The following is a 14,221-nucleotide window of genomic DNA, read 5'->3' on the forward strand; positions in this document are numbered from 1 at the left end:
CCCAGTCCCCCCAGTGTCATCCATATCCTGCTCCAGTGTCCCCCAGTCTTCCCCACAGCGTTCCCACCCATTGCGGGGCAGCGGCACAGACGGAATGTCCTGCGGCCCAAACCTCCTGCTCCTGCCACACAGCGCCAGCCTTCTCCCCTCCTCCTCTCCCAGCACGGCACAAATTCCAGCTCGGAGGAGGCTTCCCCAGAGAGGGCTGTGGCTCCTGTCTCAGCCCGAGTGTCCCTGCAGAGGAACTGGGCATCTGTCAGGCACTTCCACAAGCTCAGGGTTCCCATTTCATGGGGAATCTGGGATGAAAATGGCCTTTTTCTGAAAGACAAATGCAGAGGAGATGGATTAGAAATTATTTGGGAAAAGTGACCCTTCTTCCAGACAAAGTTCACCAAGTCATTGCCTGCATTTCTCCTTTTCAGGTTCTTACAGTCATCTCCTGAAAGGTCCAGATTGTTCTGGTGCTTTTCATGAACTGATTGAACTCTTGATATATATCAGTGCATGAGATGTGGAAGCTTCTAAAATGAACACAGAAACAAACTCCCTCTGTCAGCCCATTTTCATCTTCTACATCACTTTCAAGCTGTCCATAGGGGTGTTGGAATGATTATCACAGAGCTCCCCATTTCTGGCTGCAGGCTCTGGATATTCTTTCTCAGCATTCAGTCAGGCTTGCATTCCCTGACAATTCCTTGTAGCCCATCATGGTTTCTTAGGGTAGAACAATAATAGTGAAAATCTCACCAATGGCACAACTGCCCAGCCCACAAGGAAAAGAAAGAACAAATTGTAAAATTCTTCAACTATTTGTCCCGCTTTTCTGCAAGAGTCGAGCTGCACACACGGTGTGGAAAGGCAAGAGAAGCTGCAGCTGGTGGCACATCTTGTGACAGAAGCTGCTCAAAGCTTCCTCGTTCTCCAGCCAAGGTTCTTGGAAACAGCAAACAGGACTGTGGAGAAGATTCTAGGAAAACTGAAACAGCTTTTAAGAAATGAAATGAAAATGGAAAGAAACAATCCAAGATGTTTTTCTCTGTTTATTTTTATGCTACCCTTTTCTATCTTTCACTACTTCTCCTTCCCACTAATTGCAAGTGGATCTCACTTCTATGATCCACAACGTGGCAAGTTTTAGACAGTGTAAAATACCATGAGCTACACACAGTTTGCCTTCCCCTGTTTTGGTTTGTTTTTTTGGGTTTGTTTTTTTTTTTTTGGATATCAGTGCTGGGGACTAAGTGCAATTCTTGGGTCAGGTACAAATTCAGCATTGAGGGAATGTGCTCCAAGAGTGTTTGACCCTCAGCAGGGACAATGAACAGCAGTGACCGAGGGGATTCCTGTGCCCCTGAGCAGGAGTCCAGGCTCTGGGTCTGGGCTGGACACGGCAAAGTTCCCGTGTTTGGACAGGCTCAGGGGCTGCCCCGGGGAGTGCGGGGCTGGGCGCGGGGGTGAGCGGGCAGCGGATACACGGACACGGGACACACGGACACAGGGACACACGGATATGGACACACGGACACGGGGACACACGGACACAGGGACACATGGACACGGGCAAACACGGACATGGACACACGGACATGGGGACACACGGACACGGGGACACATGGACACAGGGACACACGGACACGGGGAAACACGGATATGGACACACGGACACGGGGACACATGGACACGGGGACACACGGAGCTTCAGCTGCAGCGGCAGCAGCGGCAGCGAAAGCAGCGAAAGCAGCGAAAGCAGCGAAAGCATCCGGCACTGGGGCGAGCTGGTGAGCGAGCGGGGCCAGTGGCAGAAACCGGGCCGTGCCGGGCGGGGCTGAGCCGGGGCCCGGCAGGGTGGGAGCTGCCAGGACGCCTGGAGGGAGAGCGGGCGTGGGGCCGGCGCAGGGCGCAGAGCATCCCGGGCTGGCCGAGGGGTTCCCGACCCCCGGCACGGCATCAGCCCCACTGACGGCATCGTGCTCCTCCCGCAGCCCCACGGCACCAGCGCAGCCCTGGAGATCGCGCTGCTGGACAAGGTCTCCTCTGGCTGTGCTGGTGTCATTCAGCTCCTGGAGTGGCTTCAGCTCCCCGACAGCTTTGTGCTGGTGCTGGAGCATCCGGAGCGGTGCCAGGACCTGTCGGGTTTCCTGGCGGAGCGGGGGTTCCTGCCGGAGGAGGAGGCGCGGGGGCTGCTCTGCCAGGTGCTGGAGGCTGCAGCATCCCCCTGATGAACTGTGTCTGTGTTCCACAGGAACCCTGTCCTACAGCCCACCAGAGGGGATCCACCAGCAATGCTACCACGGCGAGGCAGCAACGATCTGGTCCCTGGGCCTCCTGCTGCACCACCTGGCCAGGGGGACGCTCCTGTTCAGGAGGGGCCAGGAGATATCTGGGGGCAGATCTTGTTCCCAGGACGGCTCTATCAAGGTGGATCCTCATCTCTGGCCTCAGGGGCAATACCAGTGCTGGGAGACAGCAGCAACTTGTGGGCATCCTGCTCTGGCAGCTGCTGAGGAGGTGGCACATGTCCTGCTCTCCTGCTCTCCTCCAAACAGAATCCATGGGGAAGTTTAGGCCCAGCTCTGGGCACACCCAGCATGGCCTGGGGACAGGAACAGGGGGCAACTTCTCCAGCTGACTGGTGATTGCTGGTTTCTCTCCCCAGAGTGCCAGGATGTCATTAAGAGGTGTTTGTCCATGCAGCCCTTGAACAGGCCATCCTTAGGAGAGATTTTCCGTGATCCTTGGGTGCAGGGTGTTCCTCTGCCCTAGAAGATGGGAGAGATCCATGTGCACAGTTGGATCCAGGGGCCTGGCAGGTAACAGCTCCACACATCGCTTGGCAAGCAATGGCAAAGCCAACCAGACAGGTTTTGTCCTGCCTGTAGCTCTGAGCAGGGGTCAGCAGAAGGGAACACGCAGCTCATGGGCTGGAGCTGAGCTGGAGACCTGGTGTGGAAAGCACTGCGGGCCACCATCCCCCTGGTTTTGCTTGCCATGGTTCGTGGATGGCTGGGGCCCTGGGCAGAGCCCTGACAGCCTGGTCTGGCCCAGGGAAGGAGAAGGAGCCCCTGGAGAAGCTGTCCCAGGTGGGGCTGCTGCTGCTGGGGACAGTGAGGATGATGTCAAGGATGACAACCTCTTGCTCCACCTGACCACCGGCAGGCTGAAGATGGTGGACTTTGATTCTGACACCTCCTCCAAAGCCAGGCTCCACAGGGAGTTTGCAGATGAGTCCAAACACAGGGGAATGCTCCCAGATTTGGGCATTGCACAGCCTGGCCGGGAACCAAAGGTTCCCCCTTTGCTGGGGCGGATGCAGCTGATCCTTCAGTCGGCTGCCAGGCTGCTTTTGGAAGGGCTGGGGGCATGGGCTGGGGTGGGTACAAAATGGGAGTGGGCTCCTGGCCCTGCCAACAGCCCCCAGCACCCACCGTGCCCCGGGCTGGGGCTGGGCTGGGGCAGCCAGCCTGACACAAACAAACCCCCATGGTGGGAGCAGAGATGGGACTCCAGACCCTGTGCAGGGGCTGCTTTGCTTTGCAGGCAAGGAAGGGCTTGGGCTGCTCCACTGCCCTTGTTTGCTTTGGGATCACCATAGGGGCAGTGCAGGGGAAGGGAGAAAGCCTGGGATTCCCTCCCCCATGGTGGGTTTTTCCCTGGCATGCAGGGGTTGGGCTTTCCTTAGGGCCCTGACAGAGATAAGGTTTTTGACCTTTTTTCTTGTTCCCCTTTTTGTCTGTAATCTATTTTCAATAATTTGATGTTTGTTTTTCTAGAGGAAGCGTTCCAGGTGGGGCCCAGTCTGGATCAGGAAGTGCTTGGGAGCAGCTGCGGCGTGGTTGGGCTGTGCCCTTGGAAAAGGCTGAGGGCATCGTTTGGGAGCAGCTTTTCTTCCAGCAGGGGATGGCGTGAGGTGGGTCCTGTCTGCTGGGGATGGTGGGATCAGAGCTTTGGGGAGATGGCAGCGAGCACAGGAGCGTCCTGCTCTGGGCAGCTGCTGAGGGCTGGAGGTGCCGTGGCTGGCTGCAGGCCGGGCACATGTCCTGCCCTCCTGCTCTGCTCCCAAAGGCAGCAGTGATGGGCAGCTCTGGGCACAGCTCTGGCACGGCCAGCATGGCCTGGGCATCGTGGGCGGCTGGGACAAGGGGACAGGAGCCTTCAGCTGACGGCGCTTTCTGGTTTCTCTCCTTGCATCCGGGCTCTGCGGGTGCTGAGGCTGCTCTGGGCTCTGCCAGGGCTCTGCTGGAGCTCAGCACGGGGCTGCAATCAGCCAAAGGAGAAATGGGGTGACCTGCAGCACAGACTGGCTTGAGCATTTCAGCAACACAGCTCAAGAAAACATGCAGCCACCCAAAAAATAAACTTGTTCAATAACTTCTGAAATGAAATCAATCTGGGATGACCCCAAATGACTTTTTGCAGCTTGCTCAAGCAGTAGCTCAGCCCTTCTCTGAACTGTTCTCTCTTCTCCCTGCCTTTTACTTCCCAACTGCTCCCTCTTTTCCCGCAGTGAGTTCCCAGCCCATTCCAGTCTCCATCACACTGTTGCCTTCCCTGGTGCCCCTCACCATGAGGAAGGCCAAGCCCCAGGCTTAGGGACTCATCCTGTCACTGGCTGAGGAGCAGCAATGTCTCAGAGGTCCGGTGGGATTTTAGTGTCATTGAGAGCTGCTCTCCAGCCCCCAGCTCTCCTCACTGCTGAGTTCCCGCTCCCTTTTCCTCATCCTTGCAGCAGGATGAGCTCTGTGAATCCCCTGGAGCCTCCCCACTCTTCCCAGCCCATGCACCCACCTCAGTTAGGCTGAAGCTGCAGCTTCTCTGTCTCCTCTGGCACACCAGTGCAGTCCCCTGTGCGGGGAGCCCCAGCCCCAGAGCACAGCACTCAGCAGTGCAGTCGGGGCTGGAGCAGCTGCCCTGCAGCCCTGCCTTGGCTCTTTGTGGCAGGGAATGCTCCCTGTTTGCAGCTGTCCCTGCAGGATGGCCCCAGGGCAGAGCCCAGCCGGGCTCCCACTGCAGCCCCTGAAGCTTGGGGCAGACAGTGGTCCCAGAGCTGAGGTTCACGGGGAGCACCCGGAGCTGTGCCTTGCACTCTATTGCCGTGTGTCACCGTGCAGGCTGGCTTGTACGGGGTGAATGTACCAGCCCTGCTTTGACTGACAGGGGCTGGGCCCATCACATCCTCCCAATGCTGCAGGCATTGCCAAGGGCCAGAATCTGAAGGGGCACAGAGATCAGAGCAGTGAAATCATCCAGACTGGGTTTTCAAAGGCCCTTTAGGAGGAAGGGCTTGAGAATAAACGTGCTCTGTTTGCCACACAAACATCAGGGTGAGTGGTCTCTTTGGCTCCAACCCACTTTCCTCCCCGAGCCAACGTCACCCACTCCCTCACACGTGCCCCCCGTGCCTTCCCACTGCCTTGTCCTGTCAGGGCTCCCACAGCCCCTCATCCCTTCATGGCCCCGTCCCCTCAGGGTGTCCCCAGCCCAGCCAACCTGCCCGGCAGCAGCGCCGCAGCCCCACAGGAGCTCCAGAGGAGCCCCACCAAGAGGCACCTGGGAGCCCTCAGCAATCCAGCCAGCAACACACGGGCAGGAGGACACGGATGGCGCTTCCTGCCTGGGACAGGGCTTGTGGCCATCTACAGGCACCGCTCTCACAGAGATCCCCACAGCTCCAGCCCCTGCCCATCTGCTCTGTGGGCAGCACAAAGGCTTCAGCAGAGACACCAATGGCCAAGGGGCTTCTGGCCATTTTCCCTGCAACCCTGCAAGCCTGAGCAGCTTGCTGAGCCCAGGAACCCTTTTCTCCCTCTTCCCCTTGGCCCTGCAGAGCCTGGGCAGCCAAAGAAAGATCCTGGGAGTCTGTCTATAGCAACACATCCTATATTAACATGCTAAAGAAAAACAAAAAGAAAGAAAAGAACAATCTTAACGAAACAAAACATTCCTGCTGGCTCAGGTGGCCCCAGCAGACAGAGCCTCTGGAATTAGCTCTGTGCAGAGCTCCAGCAGCGCAGCCAGCCGAGCCCCAACAGACGAGGCCGTCTCCTCCATGCCCTGCAGAGCCGATCACGCAGGCTGTCAAAGATGGAATATGGAGCTCTCTCTGCTTCCTGGACGATGTACGGTGTTTGAACTGCCAGGCTTGCGACGTCGACACTGATGTCATTTTCCAAGCCTTCAAGGGCTGAAAGAGAGAGGAACAGAGCCATGGTCAGTTCCCACATCTGAGGGGACCCGAGGGGACTCTGTGCCAGGGCCATCCCAGCCGCAGAGGGACCAGGGACCAGCTGGATCAGCCCGAAGCTGCTGGCCACGAATCCCCCAGGTGCCCTGAAAGCTCTGTGTGCTCTGCCCACGCCGGCCCTGGTCCGCACAGGGAGCAGAGCGCTCCGCAGCCGGGGCAGGGCTCGCAGCTCCCCTGGCAGCCCCCACTGGCAGCCCGCTGCCCTTGGTCACCCTCAGAGAGGAGCTGGAGCTCTTCCTTCCTCCCCCTCAGGTGCCACCCGGCTGTCCCTGGGAACACAGAGCCTGTCAGGCCCAGGGCACAGCTCCCTGCCAGCGGCTCTGCCAGCCCTGTGCCCACACGCCCTCCTGGCCCGGCTCGTGGCTCACCCATGAACCTGACGGCCGCCTCTCGCAGGGGCTCCTGTGGGCTCTGCAGGTAGGGCAGGGCCCGGCGCAGGTGCTCGGCCACGCTGCTGCTGTCCTCTGCCAGCTGGAGAGAGCAGCAGGAGGGAAGGGTTGGCCCCGCAGCCCCCCGGGCCGGGGCTCCATGGGCACCCGGCTCGGGCCGCAGGAGCCTGGAGCAGATCCCGCGCGGCCTCGGGCTGCAGCAGCGGGCAGGGGCACAGCTGCCAGCCCGCACACCGAGCACCGCGCTCAGGGGCTGCTCCAGGCTGGGGCTGCGGCTTCCCGGCCCTCCTTACCAGGCACTCGCTGAACTGCCACAGCTTCTGGTTCTGCACCAGCTGTACAAGATCCCTCCTCTTGAGCAACTCGGCCGCACAAAGCAGTGTTTCCTGAGAAGCCTGGAGAGCAGCAGAGATGCGGAGATGGCCCCACAGCCCAGGGCGCAGGATCCCGTCCCTGTGCCAAGGCCAGCAGGGGCTGCAGCCTGCGAGGCGCCAGGGCAGGGCCAGCCCAGCCCCTGCCAGGGGTCAGCGGCAGCTGCCGAGTCCTCACCTCTGCCACTCGCTGGTTCTCATCATGGCAGTGCATGGAGAGTGGCAGCAGGCTCTGGCGCACGTGTGCATCCAGGGTCTTTTTTTCCTCTTCTGGAAAAAAATCCAGCATCTCCCGGAAGATAAACATGGAGCACAACTGCACCTGGCTGTCCTCCTGTATGAAAGGAAGGAAGAAAGACCTCAGCATCAGCTGCTTCAGGCCCACCTGGGCACAGCCTGTGAGTACACAGGGCACAAAGTGTGCGGGCAGCACCCGCTGGCTGTGGCTGGAGGCGCAGAGCCTTACGTTGTCAAAGAGTGGCAGGAGCGCCTCAGCCAGCTGCAGGGCGAGGGCGCTGGTTATTGGGGCACCATTGCAGAAAAATAACGCTCTGAGGAGAACCGTGGTCATCCTGAGCATGGTGCTGTCATCTTCCTTCAGGAGTTCCACGAGCCTCTCATGCAGGCTCCACATCCTTATGGCCATCTACTTGTGGAACACAAGTGTGTGAAACACCATCCTGCTGCCACAGGGCCCAGGGGCCCAAGGCCTGTGCCAAAGCCCTGGGGCAGCTGCAGCAGGAGGCAGGAGAGCTGGCAGCAGCTGCCCCAGTGCCCCAAGGCCAGCCAAGCCCCAGGGACTGCCTTCCCCAGCCCCACGCTGGCAGCACGGCTTCAGCCCCTGCGCTCTTCTCACCGAGACACTGGTGGTGCCGAGCGCCACGAGGCCTCGGAGTGCCAAGCGACGCCTCCCCCTGCACTCGCTCTGCAGGTGCTTGGAGAAGAACTGCAGGATGCTGTCACGGCACTCACTCACATTCAGGTGCTCCAGGATCTGAAAGGCACAGGCCGGTGACGGGGGAGCGGCTGGCGGGAGCCCAGAACCGCCCAGGGCCGGGCCCAGGCAGCAGCACAGGGCGCGGGCTCCGTCCCAGGCACTGCGGCCAAGAGAGGGCAGAGAGCCAGGAGGCAGCTCAGCGAGGCAGCGCTGGCCTTCAGGCTCACCTCCACAAGGAACGCCAGGGTGGCCAAATCCCGGCACGGCGTGTCCTTGCTGAGCAGCCCGAGCAGGTGGAACGCAATCCCGGAACACGCGGCTTCGGATGCGCGGTGCATTTCTCTGACAGGAGGAAACACTAGTCAAAGCCCTCAGCCAGCGGGGGCAAACCTCTCCCAGGACTGCCTCACAGCGTCTGGCCTTTCTCCACCACCCTGCAAGGGGCAGCTGAGCCCTCTGGGAGGTTGCTGCTCTTGGGCACGCTCCTCTCCCAGCCTTTTGCAGCCTCCTTGGCCGTCCCTTGGTGACAAGGCCTTCTGGCCCACGGCCACGGGGACTGTGTGGGGCACCTCGGGCACAGGGCACACATGCTGGGGACAGCTGGGGAGCAGGGGGTCTCACCTGGCCAGCACGCCCACAGCACAGTGGTGGGTGTCAGCACAGAGCAGGGTGTCCCAGCCACGCTTGTCTTCCATGGCCACCACCACATCCTCATAGTGAAGTTGGCAGAGCAGGGCCTTGAGGGTCTGCTCTGCAAAGCTGTGCACAGAGCAAAGCTGAGGTTACACTGGGAGCACTGGCCCCTGCCCTGGGCACATGGCAGGGACAGGAGGACTGGCATGGAGCACCTGCTGGGGCTGGTGGCAAGACCGTGTTGCTGCTGACATCCCTTCCAGAAGGTATTGACCTCCTCTGGCACATCCAGAGTGCTGAAGAGCACTTGGAAGAGCAGATGCACAAAGAGGCCGGGGAAATGCACGGTGACTACATGTGGCACACAGGGCAGCTGGAGGATCTTCCACATCACCACGGTTGCCTGCAGAGGACAGAGCAGCCCGAGACAGCGCTCAGTGCCGAGGCGTCCGTGTGGCAGGGCCCGAGCACGGGAGGGAGAGGCCCGGGGAGACGCAGGGGGAGCACCAGGCCTGGTGGCCCTGGAGCTGCCCCGAGGCCAGGTTTGAGCCCAGCGCCTGAGGCAGGGAAACGCCATGGGGGAGGGAGGATGGAGAGCTGCTGGAAAGGTGGCCTTGGGGCCAGCAAAGGCAGAAACTCACAGCCAGGGCAAGGACAGCCGTGTGGTCCCCATCGGAGGTGCATGTGCTGTGCTCTGGCCAGCTCCCCAGCACATCCAGGAGCACGAGCATGGCTGGCTCTGCAGTCCTCAGCGAGCACATGATGCTCTTCCACATGGCCAGAGCAGCTCTGTGGGGTCAGAGCTCTGTCTCAGAGGAGTCTGGGACACAGCAGCGTGGCCTGGGCGGCAGCGGGGAGCTGAGCTGCTCTGCCAGCCCTGCCTCTGCCCACTGCCCCTCACTGGCAGCACGCAGGCAGCCCAGCCCTGTGGGCACTGGCCCCTGAGGGGCAGGGGGGAAGCATGGCAGCACGCTGGGGGGCTGGCAGGGGCCAGGGCTGGCAAAGGGAGCAGCCAGAGGGCCCCGGAATTCTCTGTGTCAGACACCTGGGACAGGCTGCACAGGGGGAAGGGCTGCTGAGCCCCGAGCCCTCTGGGCAAGTGGGCCCCGTACCTGTCACACAATGGGGCCACACGCAGGAGAGCCATCACCACGTCAGAGGGCTGTGCCTCTGTCAGATCCAGAAGGGGCCTGTACAGATTGTATTCAGGAAACTCATTGGCCACGAGCCACTGGTGGATGTACCTCACCATGGCGGGCACCTGGAGAAGGAAGGGGAGACTTGGAAAGCTGCTGGAGGAAGGAATGTGCCCAGCTGCCCCAGAGAAGTGCTTCCCTTGCCACCACACTGCCATGGCCTCAAAGGCTCCCAGGGAGCAGCAGGCGTGGCTTGGGAGGCCAAGCAATTGCTGGGAGGAGAATAGCCAGGCCACAGGCTGCTTACTTGCTTTGGGCTGGAAGGACCCTCCTCCACAAGCATATCCAGCAGGGCAGCGCTGGTCTTGGTTTTGAAGATGGGAGAGTACGCTCTGAGCACGGTGCCCATGGCGCTGCTCTCTTCCTCCCGAATCCTCTTCATGAATTTGCAAACCATCTGCAGCAGAAGGGCAAGAAGCCCGGGATGCTGCATGGAGTGCTCCGAGCACAGTGCTGGGCTGAGCAGTGACAGCAGGCCCAGCCCAGGTGGGGATGGCTGCAAGTACCTGCGCTGTTCTGCGGAAGCGGCCACGGGTGCGTTCCTGCGCTCGTGTGCGCTGCACGGCTGCACCTGGCAAAGAGCGAGCGCAGCCCGAGCTGAGGGGCTGCAGGAGAGGCCGGAGAACACAGCCCAGCCCTGCACTGCCCAGGCAGGGACAGCCCCGCGACGGCCCAGGGCACGGAGCACGGCTGTGGGGTGTCTGCCCGGCCCCTATTCCATCCTGTCCATGGGCATGGCCCCAGGGGATGGGATGGGATGGCATGGCATGGCATGGCATGGCATGGCATGGCATGGCATGGGGCCAAGCTGGCTGCAGGCACCAGCCCTGTGGCCCAGCTCTGCCACTCACCCTTCTGCCGTGGCTGGAACTGCTCCAGCTCTTCAGGCTGCTGTGCTGGGGCAGCTCCAGGGCCTTCTTTCTCCTCCTTCCCCCGGGCCAGCTTGGGCCCGCTCGCAGGTCTGTGCTCTACGACACTGCCTGGATTCATGGCTGCTTGCAGAAGGTGAAAAGGAAAAGGTCCAAGTCAGCAAGTGCTGCAGTCGTGCCTTGAGGGCACCTGCAAGTGTGAAGACTTGGCAAGGCTACAGGACAGCAAGTCCTGCACTCTGCTCTTGGGGCTCCAGCCACAAGGACAGGAGACTCCTGTCAAGGATGGTGCAAATGCCACAGTCTGCCCTCGAGGGCAGCTGCAAAAGAGATGCCTCGGGAAGGCCAGGGGTTACCAAGTGCTCTGGTCTGGCCACGAGCTCACCTGCAGGAGTAATACCTTGGGAAAGCTCTGGGTCAGCAAGGAACAAGTGACTGTGCGAGGGCTCCTCACAGCACCGCTCTCTCGCGTCCTCTCTCGTCGTGTGCACCGAGCACTGTGGAGTGTAACTGTAACTTGTAACTGCCAACACCTCTGCCAGAGCGTGTCACCAAGGGCCCTTGGAATCCCTGCCCCGTTCCATTCCACGGTGACCATGCTGCACCATGTCACCAAGGGCCCTTGGATCCCCTGTCCCGTTCCATTCCACGGTGACCATGCTGCACCGTGTCACAAAGGGCCCTTGCATGCACTGCCACCTGCCCTGGGGCCACCCCCAGCCCCCCAGAGTGGCCCAGGGTGGAAGGAATGCCTTGGCCCAGGTGTGTCAGACAGCCCAACAGGATCTTTAGGAAGGGCTCAGCCCATCAGCAAACGCTGCCCTGCTCTGCGGGCTCAGAGCAGCAGGAGCCCCCGCAGCTGCCGACGCAGCCGCGGCGGGAAGGGCACGGGGCCTCCACAGAAGCTGGCACGGCCTCCTCGGGACACGTCCCACATGGTGGCCATCCTGAGCACGGCCGTGGGACACAGACCAGGAACGTGTGGGCCAGGGCAGGAATGCTGCTCTGAGCCCTGGGGCCCGGGCAGCGCTGTCAGCATCAGGTGAGGCACAGTCCCCGCCCAAGCAGAGTTCCCCCGAGCCCTGGCAGCACCGGTGCCCGTCTCCTGCCCAGAAACCTGTGCCCCAAAAGGGCTTCTCTGCCCGAGGGCAGCCAAAGCTGGTGTGCACTGGGGGCTGTGCTCTGTCCTACAGGGGCTATTGGTAGCAGCACCTGGAGCAACTGGGGGCAACACTTGGTGCGTGTCAGATGTTGTTGCTCCTTCCTGGGATGATTTTTTCATGGAAGGGATTAGCAGCAGCACAGAAACACCAACAGCTACTGAACTTCACAGGACAAAGAGACTCCACCAAAACACTGTCGTATTTCCTTGTGCTTTTGTGTCTTTCTTGCACTCTGAAAGAAAAAGATTTGGCCCAAGCCCTGCTATTCAAATCTCCAGCTGCTGTGTGTCTGCCTGTGGCAGCTCACTGCAAACACAACTGGCTGCCTGCTCAGCTGGGCAATGGACAGCCACAAACAGGGAGGGCCCTGGTGAACATCTCTTTGGTCTCGTGGGGCAGCGAGGGCACAGGAGACAAAGACTGCTCCTCCCGAGTTCATGGGGCAACAGAGAGATTTTATTTCCCAAGTCCCCCCTTACACAGGGCATTTGAAAGACCAGGCCTGGAAGCTCTCATTGGTTTGAGCTCCACGCCCGTTCAGGTTCTGGCCTGTGAGGTGCCTGCAGTTTTGGGAGATATTTGATTGGTCAAGACCCCTGTCAATCATGGTAACACCTCACCCTTCTTTTCTTTATAAAATTCTGTGTATTGTTCTCTGTCACCCATCTGCAAGGGCCCTTTGCAAACATGGGGACAGAGGACAGCGTGCATCTAATTTGCACTGGAGCTGCAGCATTCCCCTCCAGGAACTGTTAGGGGAGAACTCAAGCCACAGGCATAATGCTTCTTGGTTACACATTGAACTTATCTCTAAAAGCAGAAAGCTAATTAACCCTGAGCCCATTTAACCCTTAGAGAAAAACCCAATTTTAAAAAACAACCTTTAAGCACTTGATCCCTTGGGGAAAAACTGAACTCCCAGAAAACAATCTGTAAACAGAAAAACTGTTTGTAAACATGAGAAATAATTTGTAAACAAGTAAAGTCCTTATATGAACTGTCCATGAGGCAGGTGATCATTTGTAATGTTGTCTGTGGTTTCCAGTGTCCATATTTTAGGCAGCTGTATTGTACTGTTGTAGGATTTATTGTAAAACATGAGAACAGACTCAGAGGGGAGGAAGGTGTACCCTCAATCCAACCCCTTTCCCCTTTTTTCTTTGTCTAAGAAATAATAATAGGATTAGAACATGGATTTCGAATACTATTAACTTATGCAAAATTTCATCCACGTTTACTGATAATATTTTTCTTTACCAGCCAGGTTCAGGGCGAAGAACTTGATTGGGAGATGTTTTGATCAGGACAAGGAACTTGGTTGGGAGACATTTTCTGTATTTCTATTTTTTCTAGTGCAAACCATATACTTTTTTCCCTTTGTTAGAAGTTAGAAATTTTGTTGTTGACTTTAATAGCTGACTTTTAAAATGATGACAAGTGGCAGAATTTCAGTGAAAAAACTTTGCAACTGCAATTTGCTTATGATAAATCGATGTTCTATGTGTACCTCAGTGGATATTCTTTGAATCATACCAGTTTATCTTGAAACAATGCAAGAATAATTACTAGAATATTAAGAAAAGACATGTTAATACACATACTAGGACATCTTTAAGACAATGATTTACTGAAATATGAGTATCAATTTAATATCGATATCCAACTGAGATGGACAAAAACTCTCTAAGGGTTTAAAGTTAGAAAGTGTATGTTTATTGAGACAGCCAGGCAGTACATGGGATAATTCCCTAATGCACACTGCAAAAATCACAGGTATTACAAAGCTTTTTTATTTGCAGAAGTCTTGAATACACAAATATGAATGCATATTCATATCCCTGTCACTTCCTCTGCTCCGTTTCATGTGCTAATTGGCAAAAAGGCAATTAAGCATGTGTAGTTCTGTTCCCTGAAATGAGTTGGGGGTCCATTTTGGGGAGGGGTCTCCAAAATGAAGAAGCAAAATAAGTCTTCCTCGTTCTGACCTTTCTGCCTTTCCCATGCATACGTGACAAATGAATCCTTGCCGTTTTCCTGTGCTTAATGGATCCCTAAAGTATGGGAAGTCTGCAACTGTTTTTGTGCCCCTGAAATCTATCACCAGGAACGGGGCTGGGATGTGCCCTGGTGCCTGGACATCAACAGGAGCAGGGCTGGGATGTGCCCTGGTGCCTGGGACATCACCAGGAGCGGGGCTGGCTCTGATGCTCTCCAGTGTCTGGGACATGACAAGGGGCGGTGCTGGCTGGGGTTTGTTTGGTGCCTGTGCAATCCCAAGGGCAGTGTCACAGCGGGGCAGCTCTCAGTGTCCCCAGCAGGTCACAGTGTCCAGGGCAGCCCGTGCCAGCGGTCACTGCGCACACGGGGCAGGCTGGGCTGGACAGGGGACGGGGCAGAAACGCTGCCCCGGGACTGGGGT

The sequence above is a fragment of the Lonchura striata genome, chromosome 31, assembly GCF_050655825.1.
Source record: "Lonchura striata isolate lonStrDom1 chromosome 31, ASM5065582v1, whole genome shotgun sequence".
Taxonomy (NCBI): domain Eukaryota; kingdom Metazoa; phylum Chordata; class Aves; order Passeriformes; family Estrildidae; genus Lonchura; species Lonchura striata.